Genomic DNA, 19,946 nt, shown 5'->3' on the forward strand with positions numbered 1-19,946 from the left:
GAGCGGGAGGTTCGACACAACACGGCTCTTCTCCCTGGAGGCGGCTCATGGTCTCTGCCCTAAATATCACGCTAGTATTTAAAGCTAGATGCTTTTTTGGTACAAAATGCCCCTTAATTCTAACCCGCATACTTTAGCCGGTGTTCAACTGAAGAAACCATCGGTAGTCGTTCTGCATTTTCTTCTTTATTCTTCTATTTCTTTTGTGCCTTTTAGGTAAGAAATCTGGAATTTTGTATTTTGCCTGTACGTTATTCATTATTTCCTGCACATTATTGCAGGCCTCTGTCATTTGTATATATCGAGCGTTAAGGACATAAAACCACATAGACTGTACTTGATAGGTGATTTAAGGACTTTCAAGGGCGATTTTTTTTACAGGAATTGTTTTCTGTCCCTCTCTTTGGCTTTAAAATAAAGCCCCCACCGTTCTGGGCTTCTCCTCCGTTGAAACCACTCTGTGCTGCTTAACATTTTTGCTCGTGGCTCTAATTTTAAAACAATCGTCTTTGTTTTGTCTAGTATTTATTATGTGAATACTTGAAGGTCATGAATTTGACTTCTGTCACCAGCAACTAGAGGCAGCATGGTCTGTGGTGGGGCGTGTTGAAGCTAAGGCAGAAACAAGCTGTGATTGATGAGAGAATCCTGGAAACATCAAGAAACAGGGTCCAGCCCCCAAGGTACCCAACAGTGCTCTGGTTGCTGAAATTTGTCCTCTACTTAGAAAAGTTTCCTCCTGAAATTACTTTTTTTCTTTTTTCTTGCCTGCTCAAATTGAGTTTCCGTCTCTTACAACCAAACAATTCCTTCCCCATGCAATGACCTTACAATCTGTCCAATTTTAAACAGTCCATGCTTTATTTCCTGGCATTCGAATGCTAACACTGATGGGGGGAAAGGGATCAAGTTATCAGTGTTCTGGGGGATGATGGGAAACCATTGCTCTGAGTCTTTCTCATCCTGGGCTCATCTGGAAATCACTGTGAATCAACTCTAAGCTCCATGCCTCAGTTGGGAAAATATGCCCCCAGAGGAGACTTCCTAAGACCGATTTAAGGTGGTATTCGAAAGCTGCTCCCCACAAATAAAGATGACAATAAAAAAAAGCATTTCCCAAAGTGTGTTCCTGTTAGAATAGGGCAATCATATCATCTGCCCTCCAAACTGGTACACTTTGGGGCGTGAAAGGGAATGCCTTTCACAATCGTGCAAGGACAGTGGGCATAAGACAGGGTAATCACACCCTATGTACAATGTGCCTCAGCAAACAGAGTTCCTTGGCCCAAAAAGTTTGCTCACTTGAGTTCCCTTCTTGAGGGTCACAGTACCCGTTCTGTTAAAAGCTCTGAGTCCTTGGGGCACCTGGGTGGCTCAGTCGGTTGAGCTTCCGACTTTGGCTCAGGTCATGATCTCACTGTCCGTGAGTTCGAGGCCCGCGTCAGGCTCTGTGCTGACAGCTCAGAGCCTGGAGCCTGCTTCGGATTCTGTGCCTCCCTCTCTCTCTGACCCTCCCCCGTTCATGCTCTGTCTCTCTCTGTCTCAAAAATAAATAAGCATTAAAAAAAAAAAAAAAAAAAAAGCTCTGAGTCCTATAATAAAGAAGTCCACTAATTTTTATCTAAGCCCAGTATTTCCCAATTTATCAGATTATGAAGTCTTTCTTCTCTTTTTTCCTTCCCCGCCCTTCTCCTCCTCCTTCATGAAATCTTCATTCTCAGCAACACTTAGTACCACCCCCAAGGACTCAGTGTTCTGTAGAATATCCTTCAGAAACTGCTGACCTTGAGCATATCTTATTCAGGTACAGAGTCACCTGCCACCTAAAGGAACAACCCAAAATCTAAGGCCTCCGAAACAAAAATATCTTCCCACCAAGCTCCCATTTGCCTGAAATTTCTACCATTATTTTCTCCTTTAAGGACCTTTTAAAGGATATGCACGTTGTAATGGGGTTAGGCATTATGTCATCTGGAAGGAATAACTCATTAGCTAGCTAAACATTAGCAATAATTAGTTTATCTGAATAGCCACTTACCACCCATAGATTTGAGCAGGGAACGGGTCCCCCAGGACTTCTCTTCATGGGAGGAATGGGGGAAAGGGTCTGGCCGGTGCAGTACTTTAGTGGAGGGTAATAGTAATACGGTTCCCAAACTTTACTCCACCGAAGATCACTTCTCTTCACTTACTCTCTCCTATCTCGTTTTATTTTTATTATTTTTTTTTATAAAATTTTTTTTTTAACGTTTATTTATTTTTTTGGTACAGAGAGAGACAGAGCATGAACGGGGGAGGGGCAGAGAGAGGGAGACACAGAATCAGAAACAGGCTCCAGGCTCTGAGCCATCAGCCCAGAGCCCGACGCGGGGCTCGAACTCCTGGACCGCGAGATCGTGACCTGGCTGAAGTCGGACGCTTAACCGACTGCGCCACCCAGGCGCCCCTCCTATCTCGTTTTAAAAGATGCTGTCTCTCAAATAAACTGAACTTACTCAATAGTAACCTTTGTTTAACTTTGTATTATATTTTCTTCACCTGCTTTTCACATTTTTTCTTCTGAGAATGCTTCTTCCCAATGTCAACGTTGAGGTTCTAAAAAGGGTATTCATGGGGCACCTGGGTGGCTCAGTCGGTTAAGCATCCAGCTTTGGCTCAGGTCATGATCTTCCGGTCTATGAGTTCGAGCCCCGCTTTGGGCTCTGTGCTGACGGGTCGGAGCCTGGAGCCTGCTTCAGATTCTGTGTGTCTCTCTCTCTGCACCTCCCCCGCTCACACACACACACTCTCTCTCTCTCGAAATAAATAAACATTAAAAAAATAAATAAAAATAAAACATAAATAAATAGGGTATTCATGATCTAAACTCTTACCTTTCTGGACTTTTGGACTAGTCTAAGGGTGAACCCCCAGACCAAGCTGAGTCCGTCAGAGAACTTCCCTGGGATTTGTTATTATTATTATCATTATTATTAATTATTATTTAAATATAGTTGACATAAAATAGCCTATTAGTTTTAGTTACACATCATAGTGATTTGATATTTTCATCCATTACAAAATCATCCCCACGACAAGTGTAGTTACCACCTGCTACTATACAAAGCTATTACGGTATTATTGACTATATTCCCAGTGCCGCACATGACATCCCCATGACTCACTTACTTTGTAACTGGAAGTTTGTACTGCTTAATCCCCCTCGCCTATTTTGCCCATCCCCCTACCCGGTCCCCACTCTGGTAGCCAACAGCTTGTTTCCTGTACCTGTGAGTCTGTTCACGTTTTGTTTGGTTTGTTCATTTGTTTTGTTTTTTAGATTCCACGTAAAGGTGAAATCATAAGGTTTCTCTTTTTTTTTTCATTGATTTTTGACATTTGGATCAGAATGAGCAAGTCTCAGTCCCCCTGGGATCTTGGAGCAGGTTTCTCAACTGTTATGGACATTTGGGGTCAGATAACTTTTTGTTTTGGGGGCTGTTCCGTGCATCGTAGTATGTTTAGCAGCATCTGCGGCCTCCACCCACTGGATGCCTCCCTCCCCCCAGACATCTCCAAGTGCCCCCTGCGGGGTAAAATCCCTCTCCATCCCTGGCAGAGAACCACTAGTCTCGAGAATGAAGCCCACACTCAGAGGACAACACAGGTAATAGAGCTAGAGAATGAGAGAATGTCCTGGTGACATTTGAGGCCCCCGTTCCAGCTGTCCCCAAGGCTCAGCATACCCGAGTTCTTCCTGTGGATTGATTTCATGAGCCAATAATTCCATTTCTCTCCCCCCTAAGCCGGCTCAAGTCGGATTTCCCTAGTTGCACACAAGAGTATTGCGTTCATCTATAATTTCCATTTGGATTTTTGACAAACTGAAAATAGCTCACTTCCCGGCTCTCCTCCTTCTGTCTCCCCACCCCCACCGAGCCGGCCCACGATTACATGTAAAGACCCCTGTGAATCACAGTTCCCTACGCCTGTACCAGACGGACAGGTCTGAGGCACGAAGGAGGACGGAGGTGGGAAAAGTGAGCCAGATCTAATGTGCACACAACAGAAGCAGTTCCTCCCCTTTCTCCAGCAAGCAGCAGAGGTGGGCTTGCCTAGAGATTTTTTTTTTTTTTCCTTGAAAAGGGGGCTAGGGGTTGTGGAGAGGGGGGAAGGAAGTTTCCCTTCAATGGTGGAAATAAGCTAAGGAAAAGCTAGAAAGCACAGAGAGCGAATACCTCGATGGCAGAGGAGGCCTTTCTCCGGGACTGCTACAGGCTGCAGGGAGTTCCCAGGGTACCGAAACCGGTGCCCATGCCTCCCGCAGCGAGGAGAGGCTGTGGCCTGACCTGCCAGACATTGCCTTCTTGAGCCACAAGGTCCTGAGCCTCTTGTGTAAAACCCCCAGCTCCGCTCTAGGACTGAGCTCCCTGGCCCCCCCCCCCCCCCCCCTCAAGGGCATAGGCCCGCTGACAGCTGAAGTCTCTTAGGCTCACTTTCAGCACATCTTCCGAGCTTAGAGCAGGGTGCTTGGAGCAGGGCAGGGCACGCCAGGACAGCCAGAGGTTGTTAAAATATTGGAATGCTTCCACACTGGTGGATAATGCTATTCTGAGCCAACTGGGCATGCCTTGGCCCCCGTGGAACCCGACCCCCGGGAACGAAAGAGTTAATGGGGCACAACAGGTGGCTCCGGGGACCCTGCTTCCGAGCAAGGCTGTTTGCACCTTGGCGGGTGCTGATGCCTTGCTGGTTGTAACTTATTTTGAATAGCCAATCTGAAAGGGAAAACTGAATTCTGGAGGAAAGGGGCGGGAAGGTGGCAAAGACCTCACGTTATCTTCCACTTCTGCTTCGGAATGGTCCCGCGATGTCACCTGTTCGTGGCGCTCAACGCCGTTATGCGCCTACACTTGGACATGAAGGAGACTTGGCTCCTGCTGTGGCGGGCGCCGTGGAGAGCACAGGTGACGAAGAAGATGCTGCCCGGGGACTCCGCTGATGGACGGATCCTGCATTCCCTCTAGAGGTCCCGCTGGGTTTCTGCGGTTTGCCCAGGGCTTGGGACCCACTGGCAGTGTGCACTTGCACTCTCTTTGGGTGCTCCCTAGTGGGCTCACCTGGGCAAGTCCACCTCATAGGGATTCAGCTTCCCTCCCACCGCAGAGGAAGCACACTCATCATCCTGGCCATGTCTGGGCTTTGCTGCGGTCCGCTGAGCCACGGGGGCCACCTGTGGCCCACGGGACGGGTGCTACGAAATGGAGCTAAAATTAGACTGGAGGGGGATTCACTGTGGTAATTTCCTTGGATTACTTTTACCCTTTCTAATTTAGGCATGGGGAAGCAGAGACACCCCAGCCTCTCTCCTTAATTCAATTTGTGCTCAGGTCAAGGAGAAACAAAACAACCATTTTCAAACTACTTGTCTTCCGAAGGCAAAGAGAGGGTTCTGGATAATGGGGAGCAGAGTTCCCTCTGGTCAAAATATAAGAAAGAGCCAAATAACCGCCCCTTCAATAAATACTCTGTCTCCTTCCTGAATCTGTGTGTCCCCCCCCCCCCATCCCGCTGCCGATCTGACCCCATTAAAGCAGGATCCTATGCTCCTGCAACAGTCAACTATTAACTAATAAGGCTTAACAACTCCCAGTAGGTATTTGCATTTTAATAGAGAATTATTGAAGACCAAAAAGCTTTCAGGGTCTAAAAGAACAAAGCACAGAATCAGAGGCTATGAGGTGGATGTTTGGGGGAGCAGAAAATTGTCCAGGTTATTCTCAATTTTTATCGTGTTTACTTTGTCCTCTTCACAAGGGACACCTATCGGTCTAACCCTCCCGTGGCGTTCTCCCCTCCCACCCCACTCCCGCCCCGTCCTGTGCACACGTTGGCGGTCAGTGGCTAGTTTGGGGGCTGTCTGCTAAAATGGAGGACGTAAGGAGAGATGACAAAAAGGAAAGAAGGTAGAATATGGGGATAGATCATGATTTTATTTTTTAAAGTTTATTTATTTTTGACAGAGATACAGTGTGAGCACGAGCTGGGGAGGGGCAGAGAGAGAGGGAGACACAGAATCCGAAGCGGGCTCCAGGCTCCGAGCTGTCAGCACAGAACCCGACGCGGGGCTCGAACCCACGAACCGTAAGATCATGACCTGGGCCGAAGTCGGACGCCCAACCGACTGAGCCACCCAGGTGCCCCTAGATCATGGTTTTATACGGAAGACCAGCCAGTAAGAAGCTCATGGCCAACGGCCATCGAGAATAGGGATTAAAAATTTTTTTTTTCAATGTTTATTTATTTTTGGGACAGAGAGAGACAGAGCATGAACGGGCGAGGGGCAGAGAGAGAGGGAGACACAGGATCGGAAACAGGCTCCAGGCTCTGAGCCATCAGCCCAGAGCCCGACGCGGGGCTCGAACTCACGGACCGCGAGATCGTGACCTGGCTGAAGTCGGACGCTTAACCGACTGCGCCACCCAGGCGCCCCGAGAATAGGGATTTTAATGTTTAATTTTAAGTTGGGGTGTGTATGCATGTGTGTGCCTGTGCTGTATTGAGTTAAAAGCAACCCCCATACAATCAAAATATCGCCAGAAGCTTCCTACGCCTTGTGTCAAGAGGGACTTCGAGGGGAGTGTGTGTATTTGAGTAAACAGTACTAGCTGTGGTAGCAGGGAAGCCTGAAACAGATCAACCTTAATCGATACATGTTTATCTCTCACTCTGGCCACAATCCAATGAGGATTGGGAAGCCACTTCGTGGCTATGCATTTGGAACACAATGGCCTCTCAGGTCAAAGACCGGTGCGATGTTAAGAACGAAATCAATCAGGCGATGTGGAAAAGGAAGAGCTTCCCCCCCTCTACCAGAGGACGTAGAATGGAGGTGGGGAATTATATGAAAGCAAGAAACTGAAACCAGAGGTGGCCAGGAGGAAATTAAAGCCACAGAGAAAAGCGTAAAAGATTTTGGGAAGGATGTTGATCTGGGACAAAAGTGAGATGGGAAAATTTGAGTGAACCTTCTTGAAATCTTAAAGGGCATCATGACCGCGGGCTGGGAGAACTGGGGGCTTCTAGATAGCTGACATTTAGTCACCGTGAGATAGAGAGGGTTTACCTGTCCTCCCACCGTGCTCCTTCCAATATGTCCCTGTTTCAAATATTCCGGTCGTCTGTAGTGTGGATGTGGAAAGAATGAATGCCTTTTCCAGGGAAAATGGGAGCCCAGCTCCCATCATTTCCACTCCTGGATACAAGACCGCAAAAGAGTACAGGCTAAAAAAAAACACTGGGCATGACGTGACTGTGGCAGAGTGGTGACAGCGGGGTTGTGTTCAATCATGGGACACAGGACGTGCATGATGGGGAACTCCGCGTTCAGACCAGGTCCCAGATGAAGAGACTCTTTCCACCGAAGGGGGTTCAAACACCGCTCACATAGTTACAGATGGCATTTGGGAAATTATAACTGGACCAGAGAGACAGAGAGTGAGAGGTGCATGATTAATACGCCCAAAGACGCAGCCACAGTAGAAACTCTAAGGTGAACACTAGACAAGACTTCTGAGACAGCTCTGCCCCACCACAGAAGCCACAGCTGGTGGAGGTCAGCCTCCAGGGATAGCAGCCAACAGGGGGTGAACTTTGTGTAGGGAGACAGAGTCACGGACCCGAGAAATTAGACCAAAAATATACCTTACAAGATATGCGAGAAGCCACGCCTCCCTAAAGATAACATGTTGAGGGGATTTTGAACATTGTGTATGCAAAGCCAGGGACTATCTGCAAATCACAATAAAGAGAGGGGAGTGGGTGTCCTGAGATCCATTTCTCCACCTTTCCTCTCCTCTGCTCTGTATCCTGCAAAGTATGTGTGTTAAGAGGGTGAGAGATAGGGGCGCCCCAGGGGGTGGGGGGATTCGGTGGGTTAAAGTGTCTGACTCTTGATCTGGGCTCAGGTCATGATCTGCCCCTCCCCTGCTCTCTGTCTTTCTCTCCCTCTGTCTCAAAAATAAATAAACTTAAAAAAAAAAAAAAAAGAACTCTTAAAAAAAAGAAAAAAAAGAGGGTGAGAGATGGGTTCACCCTGACCAGCTGCTTTTCCCAGGTTGCCCTGTTAGGGGGCTCACATTGGGTGCAGCCACTAGGAGGCAGTAGTGAGAGACCGGAACGCAAGGAAGGGAGAAGCAGGGTCTTCCCTCTGCCTCTGAACCGCCTCTCCTCCTCCAGCAGCAGCAGCACCGCCTGGCGCAGACAGACAGACTTGCGGTGGTCCTTGCACCTGCCAGGTGAGCCCCGCCCAGCCCCTGGATTCTAGCAGCACTGCCGTCTCCCTCTGTCCTTCCAAAGGGGTGGCAGTGGCTTTCTGCCTTTGCAAATCTCTGGGCCACTTCACTCTCCCCTTTGTCTTCTCAACTTTTCCATCACCCGACCAAACGATGCCAGCATTAAGTTCCCTGTTTAAAACAAAGTTTATTTATTTTGAGAGAGCGAGTGAGCAGGGGAGGGGCAGAGAGAGAGAGAGAGAGAGAGAGAGAGAGAATCCCTAGCAGCTCTGCACTGTCAGCGAGGAGCCTGACACAGGGCTTGAACTCCCTAACCATGAGATCATGACCTGAGCTGAAATCAAGAGCCAGATGCCTAACCGACTGAGCCAGCCGGGTGCCCCTCCCTGTTGTAAATACTCAGAAGGTTCCCACCGTCCTGGCTGGGGCCTGACGGTCAAAGCCCTGAAATTGAGAAATACTACCACGTAGAACAATGGAGGGAAGAGAGGTGGACAGACACACGAAGAAGCGAGGTGCCGACGGAGAACCTCCACTCCTTTGGTTGAGGATCCCCATCCTAGCCTAGAGAGGGTACTAGAAGGTGATACTAGAAGTGATTAGGCGTAAGTACGTGTTTAGAAAAACGTTCAAGCAGCTTCCATTGCAGTATGGGGGTTCAGTTATTGTCCACTCCTTTTGTAATCCTAATGCATGCCAGCTCAATGAGGTCAGAGGTTTTTTGCGTAACTTTTTATTTGGAGATAATTTCAAACACGGAAAAGTGGCCAACATAAAGATAGTACAAAGAACAGCCTTTTCCCAGATTCACCCTTATAACATACTCCTTCCCTCTTATATAACCATGTTATCACTTCTAGTTACTTCCGTGTATATTTTCCAAGAACTGGGATATTCTCCTAAATAACCACAGTACAGGTATCAACTTTAGTACATTTAACTCTGCTAAAACACTTTAATCTACTTGCTATATTCCAATTGACAATTGACCCAATAATGTCAATCGGCCCAAAATGTCAATTGACCCAATTCTGTACTTTATAGCATTTCTCCCTCCCAGCCTTCCTTTGTATTTTATGACATCGGCACTTTTGAAGACTAGGGGGCTTCTCTGTCTCCGTCTGTCTCTCAATAGAAGTTTCCTCATTTGGAGTTCATGTGCTGTGTCCTCATAGTTAGCTTCCGGATCTACATTCCCTGCCAAAATCTGCCATAGGCGATGTGTATCCTTCTCAATAAAGGACATCTGGAGCTACACAGCATGCACCTGCCCCTCCTGGGTGATGTCAGTTTTAATCATCTGGTCAAGGTGATGTCTGACTTCGGCACTATAATAATCACTGATGACCAATCTCTAGAGAGACACTTAAGCCCATACAAATCTCCTGTTGCTTATGAAAATTACCTCCTAGGTTGAGAAACATTGGCGGTCCTTGCCTGAGCCTACCTTCGTTGTGGTGCTGGTAAGAGGGGATCTCTAACGTTAGCGCTCCATGCACACTTACCAGGGGGAGGTGGCCTTTTACTGGAAGCAAGAGCCCTCCCTTCTCCCTTATCTGCCCATTGTTAAAACGGATTCATCTATTTCTATTTTTTAGTGATTTATAATTCACTATTGTCTCTAATTATTTGGCACTTAAATGTCCCAGATTTTGCTGGCGGGAACCCTTTTGAGCGGGCTCTGTGTCCTTGAGGCGTGCATTCAACCTTTTGGGGGTGCTTCCTTACTCTCTGCACATTAGCAGCTGTTCAAGGTTCATCTTGTAGTTACCCAGGTCAGGGATTTGTCTGTTTAGTTCATTGCTGTGTCTTCAGTACCTAGAATCATGCCTGTACATAATAGGTGCTCAATAAATCTATTTTGATTATATGAAAGACGTTCCTCTTCAGGTACTGAGACGGATATCTATGCTGAGCAAAACCTAAATGTTAAAGTTAAGATTTTGGTGGCCAGAAGCTTGTGAATCCTGTAACCTACTAGTTCTATCTAGGGATCAATCTGAAAAGGAATGATCTGAGATTAATATATAATCTGTGATTGAACAAAGATGCCGATGCAGCCATGTTTGCACAAAGAAAACTTAGACTCAGTGTCCAGAAGTGGGGGAAATGCCTAAGTAAAACTATGTGATATTCACATAATATAAAACAGTCATGAGAAGTCCTATTTCTAAAGGTTTGTCAGTAGTGGAAAATGCTTTTGCTCTGATAGTAAGGGAAAAATGAGAAGACAGAATTGAATATGTAACGTTTATGAAATACACTAAAATATGCCTACCAGAAAAAACCAAAAGAAAATACAGAAGAAAACTTAGCGGAAATGGCCTGTGTGGGAGGAGTATGTGTTTTTTCTCTCTTTTTACTTAACTTTTGCACACCCAATTTTTCTACAGTCCACCTGAATTTCTTTTTTAACTAGTAAAGTTAATGTTTTAAAAAGGAAAGAGAGGGGCGCCTGGGTGGCTCAGTCGGTTGAGCGTCTGACTTCGGCTCAGGTCATGATCTCACAGCTCGTGAGTTCAAGCCCCGCATCGGGCTCCGTGCTGGCAGCTCGGAGCCTGGAGCCTGCTTCGGATTCTGTGTCTCCCTCTCTCTCTGCCCCTAACCCACTCGCATTCTGTCTCTGTCTCTCTCAAAAATTAATAAACATTAAAAAAAATAAAAAATAAATAAAAAGGAAAGAGAAAATATAAACATGCATAATGAGTAACTAGGTAAGGGGTGCCCGTCGTGTTTGCTAACACGTGTGCCGCTGTTACAGGATCAATCCTATGTTCTGGGGAGCACTTGTATACGCACAGAATAGACCAGCTTAGAGCAGCTTCAAGACCTTATTCAAGCAAGACCCTGTGCTTACACCCCTGCACCAGCCTCCCTCCATCTGTCAATATCGTACCCATCAAGGCGACCTGGTTTGATTTCTGACACAAGCAGAAACAAGGGCTAGGGTGTAGGTGGCTTCTTTGAAAGACGAAGGCAAAAAGGTGTGTGTTAGTGAGCAGGTTACAATTTTCTGTGTGAGCTCAGGTACTTCTAAATGGCTCAGTCCTCTCATCTGTAAAAGAGGGATAATAGTCCCTGGGTAGGTTGCAAAGCTGGCTACAATTCTTCACCCCTCTGGTAGCCACACTCTTTACATGTAACTGTGCCGTGCCTCTCATCAAGAGGTGGAGCCTATTGCCCACTCCCTGAATCTGGGCAATGCACCCTTGTAGATTTGCTTTGGCCAAGTGCAAATGTAGCAGAATCGACCGTCTGCCAGCTTCGAGTCTCGGCCTCCAGAGGTTTCTACGCTCCTTGGAATCCCAACACTGTCATGAGAATGCTGGAGGAGCAGAGACTGAGTAAAACAGAGGCAAAACATTTCATCTCAGACCTTCCCAAACGGGCCAGTCCCTGGCTGCCCAGAGGCAGGAGAGAACCCAGCTGAGGTGTCTCAGCCAACCGCCGGCTGCCCCAGAAGCGGAAGCTCCCAGGTGATACACAGACTTGTGAGCAAAAAGAAACGTTGTTGCGTGCCGCTGAGGTTTTATGGTCGTTACACAGCATTATTATGGCCATAGCTGACTGATACAGTGCCGATTTTACTAAGGATTAAAGAAGCATATAAACATGTGCAGGATTTAGCATAGTGCCGGGACCATGATACCCTTTCCTTAAATGTTTATTATTGTTATAATAATATTGCACTATCACAGTGTGCCATATTTTCAGATCGTGTGTGTGTGTGTGTGTGTGTGTGTGTGTGTGTGTGTGTCAGTTTCTCCTGCTAAACTAGGGGCTCCTGGATGATAGAAAACCAGAACCAATTCATCCTTGAGGACATATTTTCCTACACTCAGGAGCCCATAATTCAGAAGAGAGACAAATGTATACATAAAGTCTGTTGTGGGAACCGGAGATAGCAAGCATCCAAAAGTGCTGAACACAGAGCTTAGCACAAAGAAGATGCCCAATAATGATAAAATAAATAATAAAAAGCAAGCTTCCCCCACGTCAGAGCATTTCTGTGGAACGTGTGATTGATAAGGACCAGGCGGGCCATCACCCTCCCCCTCTCAGAAGCTCAGCCAAGGGAATGATGGGCTTATTTGGTGGTTTTATACCCGTAGCTGCTGCTCAAACTTTCAAGCTCTCTCTTCCTCCAGAGACCAGCATCACATGATGAAAAAACTAATTAGAGCAAGCACGGTGCTCAGAATAAGCGGCCTATTAAAGAAATTTGAGTCGAATGCAGCAGGACTTATATTATAAATATATCCTTAACAAGTATTTATTTTGGGGTTTTTTTTTCTCCCCAACCTCCCTAGGGGAGTTTATTGTTCGAGAAAGGGCCAGGTAAAAATCAGAATATTTTTACAATAGGCTGCCTGCTCCCCATAGAGATGCTCCCCGGGGCCAGGAGTCTGAGCGGAACAAGCTCCTAGCAGGAAACATGCGGGCAGCACGTGCTGAGCCTAGACAGCAGGTTAACAGAGAATCAGACAAATTCATCTTCATTTCATGTCTTCGACAGCCTCTCAACTTAGGTCAAGTCCAAGGTAAACCAGGTAATTTTATTAGAGGCAGGGAAGGGTGGTAGAGAGCACGAAGATTGGCTTGGATTATGTTCCCCGCTCCATGACCCACCAGTCAGGAGACCTTGCCCTAGTTATTTAATTTCTCTGAGTCTCAATTCTCTCATCTGAAAAATAGGGATCATGAGAAGTCACCTTGCTGGGCCAGGATGAAGACCAAAGAGAGCCAAGTGCCTGGCTCATAATGGCAGGCAGATAGGGACAGGACAGCCCAGTGGCTAAGCAACTGGGCTCTCGAGCCAGATGGCCCGTGTTTGTAAGCGGCTTGTCCAGTTCCTACCTGTCCTTAACCTCTCTGGGCCTCGGATTCTGCAAAATCTGTAAAGGAGGGAAAGTTATTTCTGGCCCTTAAGGTTGTAATGATTAAGGGAATTCGTCTATGTGAAGTCCCGAGGACAGCTTCTGCTACACGCAAGTGCTCAGTAAGTGTTAGCTATTATTGTTCTTCAAGTAGGATTATTAATAAAAATCTCTGATGACCAGAGACCTCCTAATCATTTCACTTTGGTCCAGATATCAGCTGCAATGCATTAGCTCATACACACAAATGGCAAGAGTGGATTTAAGCACATCATAATTCAGTGAGTCACGATTCCAGTTTATAAGCAGAGAAGCACAATTCAATTTTATAGGCAGCTGGGCTGCTAATTAAGAAGAAGCCCTTAATTACAGCACCTGACATAGGAGACTTGTCTCATGCTCACTCGCCTTATTCGTTCTCATTTCTCCTTCCTCCATCTATTTCTCTGCTTATTATTTATTTTCCTGTCTCCATCGAGGGTATGTCAGTGGTCTGGAGACCTAAATACTGAAACTTCTCCCTGACTTTGGAACCCACTCGTCTCCGCTTGAAGTGGAAACAGTACTCAACTCTCCAGGCACGGATTAAGGCAACAGATATAGGGGAACCATTGGAGTCGTGGGAAGCCAAGGAAATGGTCCATGGGTTTACCCAAGGGACATAAAGACCTATGTTCATATAAAAGTCTGTATGAAGACATGTATAGTGGCTTGATTCATAATCACCCAAACCTGGAAACAACCCACATGTCCTTCAACTTGGTGAATGGATAAACACGCTGTGGTATGTGCACACAGTGGAATACTGTTCAGCAATAATGAAGAACAAACCACCGGTGCAAATGCACCATGGTGCATCTCAAATGCATTAGCTGGGTAAAAGAAGCCAGAGTTAAAAGGCGACATACTGTATGATTCCATTAACATAACTTTCTGGAAAAGGTAAAACTGTGGGAACTGAAAACAGATCAGCGATTGCCTGGGCTTGCGATGGGAGAAGGGGGCCAGCTACCAGGGGCCTTAGGGAATTTGGGGGAGGAATGGAAATGTTCTATACCCGTACGCATGTGTCAAAAGTCGTAGAACTGGACACTAAAATGGGTCAATTTTACCCCTTGTAAATTATGCTTCATTAACCTGACTTTAAAATGAAATTGACCATAGGATCCATGGAGCAGCAAAAAAAAAGGTCCTTGGCATTTCCAAAAGTCTGACTGCTAACCTCTATTTTTTCCTTTTATTTTGATTTTATACGTTTCTTGACATCCTTGTTAGCTATTAAAATACGCATTAAACTTTTTTTAATGTTTACTTATTTTTGAGAGAAAGAAAGAAACAGAGCACGAGCAGGGGAGGGGCAGAGAGAGAGGGAGACACAGAATCCAAAGCAGCGTCCAGGCTCCCAGCTGTCAGCACAGAGCCCGACGCGGGGCTCGAACCCACAAACCGGGAGATCGTGACCTGAGCCTAAGTTGGATGCTTAACCGACTGAGCCACCCAGGCACCCCTAAAATATGCATTTTTAAAAGTAGGGGGTGATTAATCTCATCAATATAGTAACACTAGCATAAGAAAATATTTCTTTTCCCAAGTAAAACTAGTCTTTTAGGAAGAATCAGATAGGAATTCCATTGGGCGAAAGCCGTTGTAAACATCAGATGATGCATAGAATAGGATGTGTGTGTTTCAGAGTCTGGGGTAGAGGGGAGAAGGGCTATTAACATATTCTGCCCCACTGACTCCTATCAGATCTCAATGCACAATGACCTCAACACATTGGGAAGTTAGTCCTGCAAAATTAGGACAAGGTCAAATGTAGACGCATGCTATGTAGGTACTCCCAGCAGAATAATAGCTTTGTCCAAGTCAAAGAACACCAGCATGGGTAACAATCCAAGAATTCGTATTCAGAATGCCTACAAACTGCCCAGGGTCTAGCATTGCAGAAAGAGAACCAGTTTTCACAGTTCGCCATGGTATAAACGGGTGTGGATGGATGGCTGTGAGCTTTTTCCACCATTAAAATGATTTTCCTCAACTAGGAACACACGTCACTGATGAATCACTAGTGCCAGCTTTTCACACAACTCCAAAAAGTATCCGCGAATAAATGAATAACCCACGGCTGGGCGGGGCGGGGAACGGCAGGGGGCTGTGAGCCAATAAGCACGGAGTTATTTGCTGAGTACGGATCTGCACGGCCAGGTCTCACGCCGCCACCGCCTACAAGAAAGATGGGGTTGTCACCACTTTACAGACAGGAGATGAGGGCTTAGAGAAGCGAAACCACTTGCCCTTAACCCTTTTATAACACCCCCCCCTTTTTTTTAACGTTTTCAAGTACTCATGTTCTGCGACCCCACGGCAAGTGGGAATGGTGATTGCCGAGTTAAATTCAGACAGAGCTGGGGGGAGGCAAAGGGAGAGAGAATGAAATCATAACGAGGTGGGCCACGGTGTGCTGGTAAGTGTTTAACAACCTGTTCTGGGGCAGAGAGGGCTGGCTGGTTTATGGCGGCAGCACCATAGCCAAGTTGAGGCTATCCATGGAAAGCTAATGAGCTTGCAGATTTCCTGACAGTTCAGCAAGCAGCTATCCTGAGAGTTGCTGCTGGGGAAATTTGGGGTGAAAAACTTGGGTTTCGGGAAAGCCTCAAGAGAACCCTGGGGGAACTAGAAATCTAGGAACGGGAAAGTAATCGGAAGAGGAAAGAGACCGAAGATGGGGGAGGAAATAACAAAGGAAGACAGGATCCAGAAGACAGAGCTGAGACCCCCTGATGAAAATGGAGGAACTGTCGGCAGTTTAATGAAGCCAGGGAAGCCCTGAGTCTGTCCATGCCCCCACTGTCCCAAAGCCCCCAGAGTTTTAGCAACGCGTGGACCAGGAAACTGAGCAGAAGCCTCTACCCTGGGTGCCTGGGTGGCTCAATCAGTTAAGCAGCCGACTCTTGATTTAGGCTCAGGGCACGATATCATGGTTTGTGAGATCAAGCCCCGAGTTGGGCTCTGTGCTGATAGTGTAGAGCCCGTCTGGGATTCTTACCTCTCTCTCTCTGCCCCTCCTCTGCTTGCTCACTATCTCTCTCAAAAATAAATAAAGAAACTTAAAAGAAGAAGAAGAAGAAGAAGAAGAAGAAGAAGAAGAAGAAGAAGCAGCCACCTGTACCCGAGGAAAGACCAGGAACACAGGGATCGCTGGTCAGGGTTTGGAGAAGGGATCTGTAGAACAGGAAAAGACTGAGTTGTTTAGGAGAGGAAATAGTGGTTTCCAGGGACCGCATTATCAGATTGACCTCGTTTTCATCTTTCCGCTTTGCAGCCTCATCACGCCCTGCGGGTTTGAGGGACACATAGTCTTCCCCCCCCATACATCTGGCTTCCTGTTGGATTCTCCCCACCTCCATGCTGTTTTGAAACAAACCTGCCAATCCTTTGATGCTCATTCCTTTGATGCGTGTCCCTTCCTTTCGAGTCCGGGCAGGCTAGGACCAATAGAACGTGACGGAGGTGCCACGACACGATTCTGAGATTGGCTCATAAACGATCATGCAGTCCTGGGCTGCCACGTAAGAACACAAATTACCCTGAGGCCACCATGACAGAAAAGCCACACGTAGGCACGCCAGTGGCCAGCCCCAGCTGAACTCCGTGTTTCGTCCAACTTGCTGAGCCACCAGACGTGTGAGTTAAGGCCAACTTGAGCCCTTCCGGCCAGCCCAGCCTTCAGTTGGATACTGCCGAGTGCTTTTAGGTGATGCCGCACGGAATACTTCTGCTGACCCCTGCCTCAATGTCTCAGGCCCTAAATTGTGAGATCTCCCAAAATGGTTGTTGGTTTAAGCCAAGAAGCTTGGGATAGTTTGTCCCATAGCAATGTCTGACTAGAACACTGCACTCTCAGGCTTTTCATGCCTCCCTCTTTTTTTTTTTTTTTAATTTTCTTTCAACGTTTATTTTTGGGACAGAGAGAGACAGAGCATGAATGGGGGAGGGGCAGAGAGAGAGGGAGACACAGAATCGGAAACAGGCTCCAGGCTCTGAGCCATCAGCCCAGAGCCTGACGCGGGGCTCGAACTCCCGGACCGCGAGATCGTGACCTGGCTGAAGTCGGACGCTTAACCGACGGCGCCACCCAGGCGCCCCCATGCCTCCCTCTTTAAAGAGCCTCTGGGAAGACAGGGCAGCTGAGAATAGCACCATGAAATACTGGTTTATTTAATTCTATCAGATCAGCCAATAACGACTTTACTAGCCTGTGTCCCGCACGTGTATGGATATGCAATAGAGAATCACAGCCTTCAGCACACCTTTCCTTGAAAAATCAATCTCTGGACATAAGAGCTATCAGATATTTCTAAAGTGCCCTGTTACTATTTGTTTGCTATTTGTTTATTCACTTGCTTGTAAACTGAAACCTATTAGAGAAATAGAAGCACATTTCAAAGATTAATAAACAGTTTAAGTGAGAAAGTTCTTTTTTTTAAATTTTTTAAATGTCTATTTTTGAGGGAGGGAGAAAGAGAGAGACAGAGCACAAGTAGGGAAGGTGAAGAGAGAGACAGAGAGACAGAATCCCAAGCAGCCTCCAGGCTCTGAACTGTCACCACAGAACCCAACACAGGGCTTGAGCTCACGACCCGCGAGATCATGACCCGAGCCGAAGACGGACACTTAACCAACTGAGCCGCCCAGGCGCCCCATTAAGTGAGAAAATTCTATCCATTTATGTGAGCTTTTTACTCGTGAATTTGAGAAGAACTTCTTCAAATTGAGAAATAAAACATCTCCATCACAATCCATGGAACGAGGAAGAATAAATCAAGAACCACTCTTCCAAACCCATGTCAGTCCAACTAAATAACTGATAGATGAACATGTGCCATTAGTTACCTGACTAGCTTCTAGTTTGCATTTACCCACTTATTTCTACAGTCTTTACTGAGCACGTAATACATACCAAGCACCATACTGGACTTTAGCAACACAGAGATGAAACTGAAGAAATAGCAGAACTAAGGGGTGTATAGTCTTGCAAAGGAAACAAAGGCATTGGCAACCATCTTAATTTTGTGATTGTAAATGCAAAAGTGTTCATGTTCCATATTTCTGGAATTGGAGTGTGTCTTACAATTTACAATCAACGTCCATTCTCACTTTCCTACCAACTGCCAGGCAAAAGAGTCAGTTGTCACCATCTGGGATAATACAAGCAGGGAGGCCCAAGCATGGAACTATTTAGTGCCATACAGTGAATCTATTTATCCTTTTCTCGGCTCTGCAAGTTATTTCCATTGGTGACAAAACTATAACTGAACTTTGGATTTTTAATTGTTGCTTCAAATGTCTTTCAGAAGATTATGTTGTGATGAAGCATTAAAACAAAATAATATCAGGGCGCCTGGCTGGCTCAGTGGGTACGGCATGCGACTCTTGATGTTGAGGTTGTAAGTTCAAGCCCCACATTGGATGTGGAGATTACTTAAAATAAAATCTTTTTAAAAATTAAAAAAAAAACATTAATATTGGACACAAAGAAAAGAGCCTCTCTTCAACAGACAATGCGATCACAGGCAGTACAAACAGCCGAGTCTCTCAGGAATAGCTGACAGAACTTCCCAAACCTGGGAGAGATGGGTGTGACCAATTCACACACCATGAAGAATTGTCACTCAGGTTCTAGAAGTTTCTTTGTTTGAATCTTCCTGTCAGTTAGAGAGAAGCCATTTAACTTTCAGTAATGGAGCAATCAAGACTCTGAGTTTAACAAAATAAGAAACAAAGACAAAACTCTGATAATGTTTAATATACTTCAGTACTTAATGGTCTTACCTAAAGGTCCTAAGGAGGTCACCGTCATCAGTTCAGATTACAACCTGATCATGAACTAAACCACAATGGTAGGCAAACTGCAGGTGTTGAGATGTGATTCAGAAGGACCCTTAGATTTTCAGTATGTTGAAGACTTACACTCAAACTTTGTAATACTAAACAAAAAAGTAGAACGTGAGGATCTGGAGAAGTTTGGTAGTTTAAAAAATTTGATGTAGTTTAACGGTTCTTTTAAAAAGTCATTAGTAAATAAACGTGCCATCTTAAAACCAATAGTGTCTTCAAATCAAGGAACTATGGTAATTATATTTTACTGCCTAATGTGCTTATGGAGAGGATGACAGAGCATTTTAATATACTGTAATTATAATATATTGTCAGATGTGCTATGGAGTCTTGATTTAAAATATTTTATCCATTTTCCTCATTAGTATTATTATACTTATCAGAAAATATGGTATGCTTGTTGATCAGGAAGATCAATAAGGTCATGGATGATAGAGTAAAAGGACCATGGGACATAAAAAAAAAGGAGTGATTCATTTTCCTTAAAATAGAAGAGTCAAGAAAGAAATTGGATGTCTGAAATGGCGATTTCTTTTTCATTTTGTCTTTAAAGATAGATAAATTTTTGTCACAGGAGTTAAATTAGGGGAAAATGGGGCAGCTGGGTGGCTCGGTCCGTTAAGCGTCTGACTCTTGATTTTGGCTCAGGTCATGATCTCATAGTTCGAGGGTTCGAGTCCCACCTTGGGCCCTGCAATGACAGTGCGGAGCCTGCTTGTGATTCTTTCTCCCTCTCTCTCTGCCCCTCCCCTACCCGTGCTCACTCATGCACTCTCTCCCTCAAAATAAATCAATAAACTTAAAAAAAAAAAAAAAGAAAAGAAAATTAAAGGAAAATAACATGAATGAAGCCAAAATATTTGGTTTATTCAGGAACCTCTGAGTAGTTCAGTGGCTA

The 19,946-nt window shown here is 45.8% G+C and overlaps 1 long non-coding RNA gene across 1 annotated transcript in view; it reads right to left on the reverse strand.

The window, feature by feature from the left end:
- LOC121037435 (uncharacterized) overlaps positions 1 to 19,946 on the reverse strand; it is a 57,146-nt gene that overhangs the window by 1,560 nt on the left and 35,640 nt on the right. The window lies entirely within an intron of this gene.

The sequence above is a fragment of the Herpailurus yagouaroundi genome, unplaced genomic scaffold (genome assembly GCF_014898765.1).
Source record: "Herpailurus yagouaroundi ecotype Mexico unplaced genomic scaffold, PumYag 28, whole genome shotgun sequence".
Lineage (NCBI taxonomy): Eukaryota > Metazoa > Chordata > Mammalia > Carnivora > Felidae > Herpailurus > Herpailurus yagouaroundi.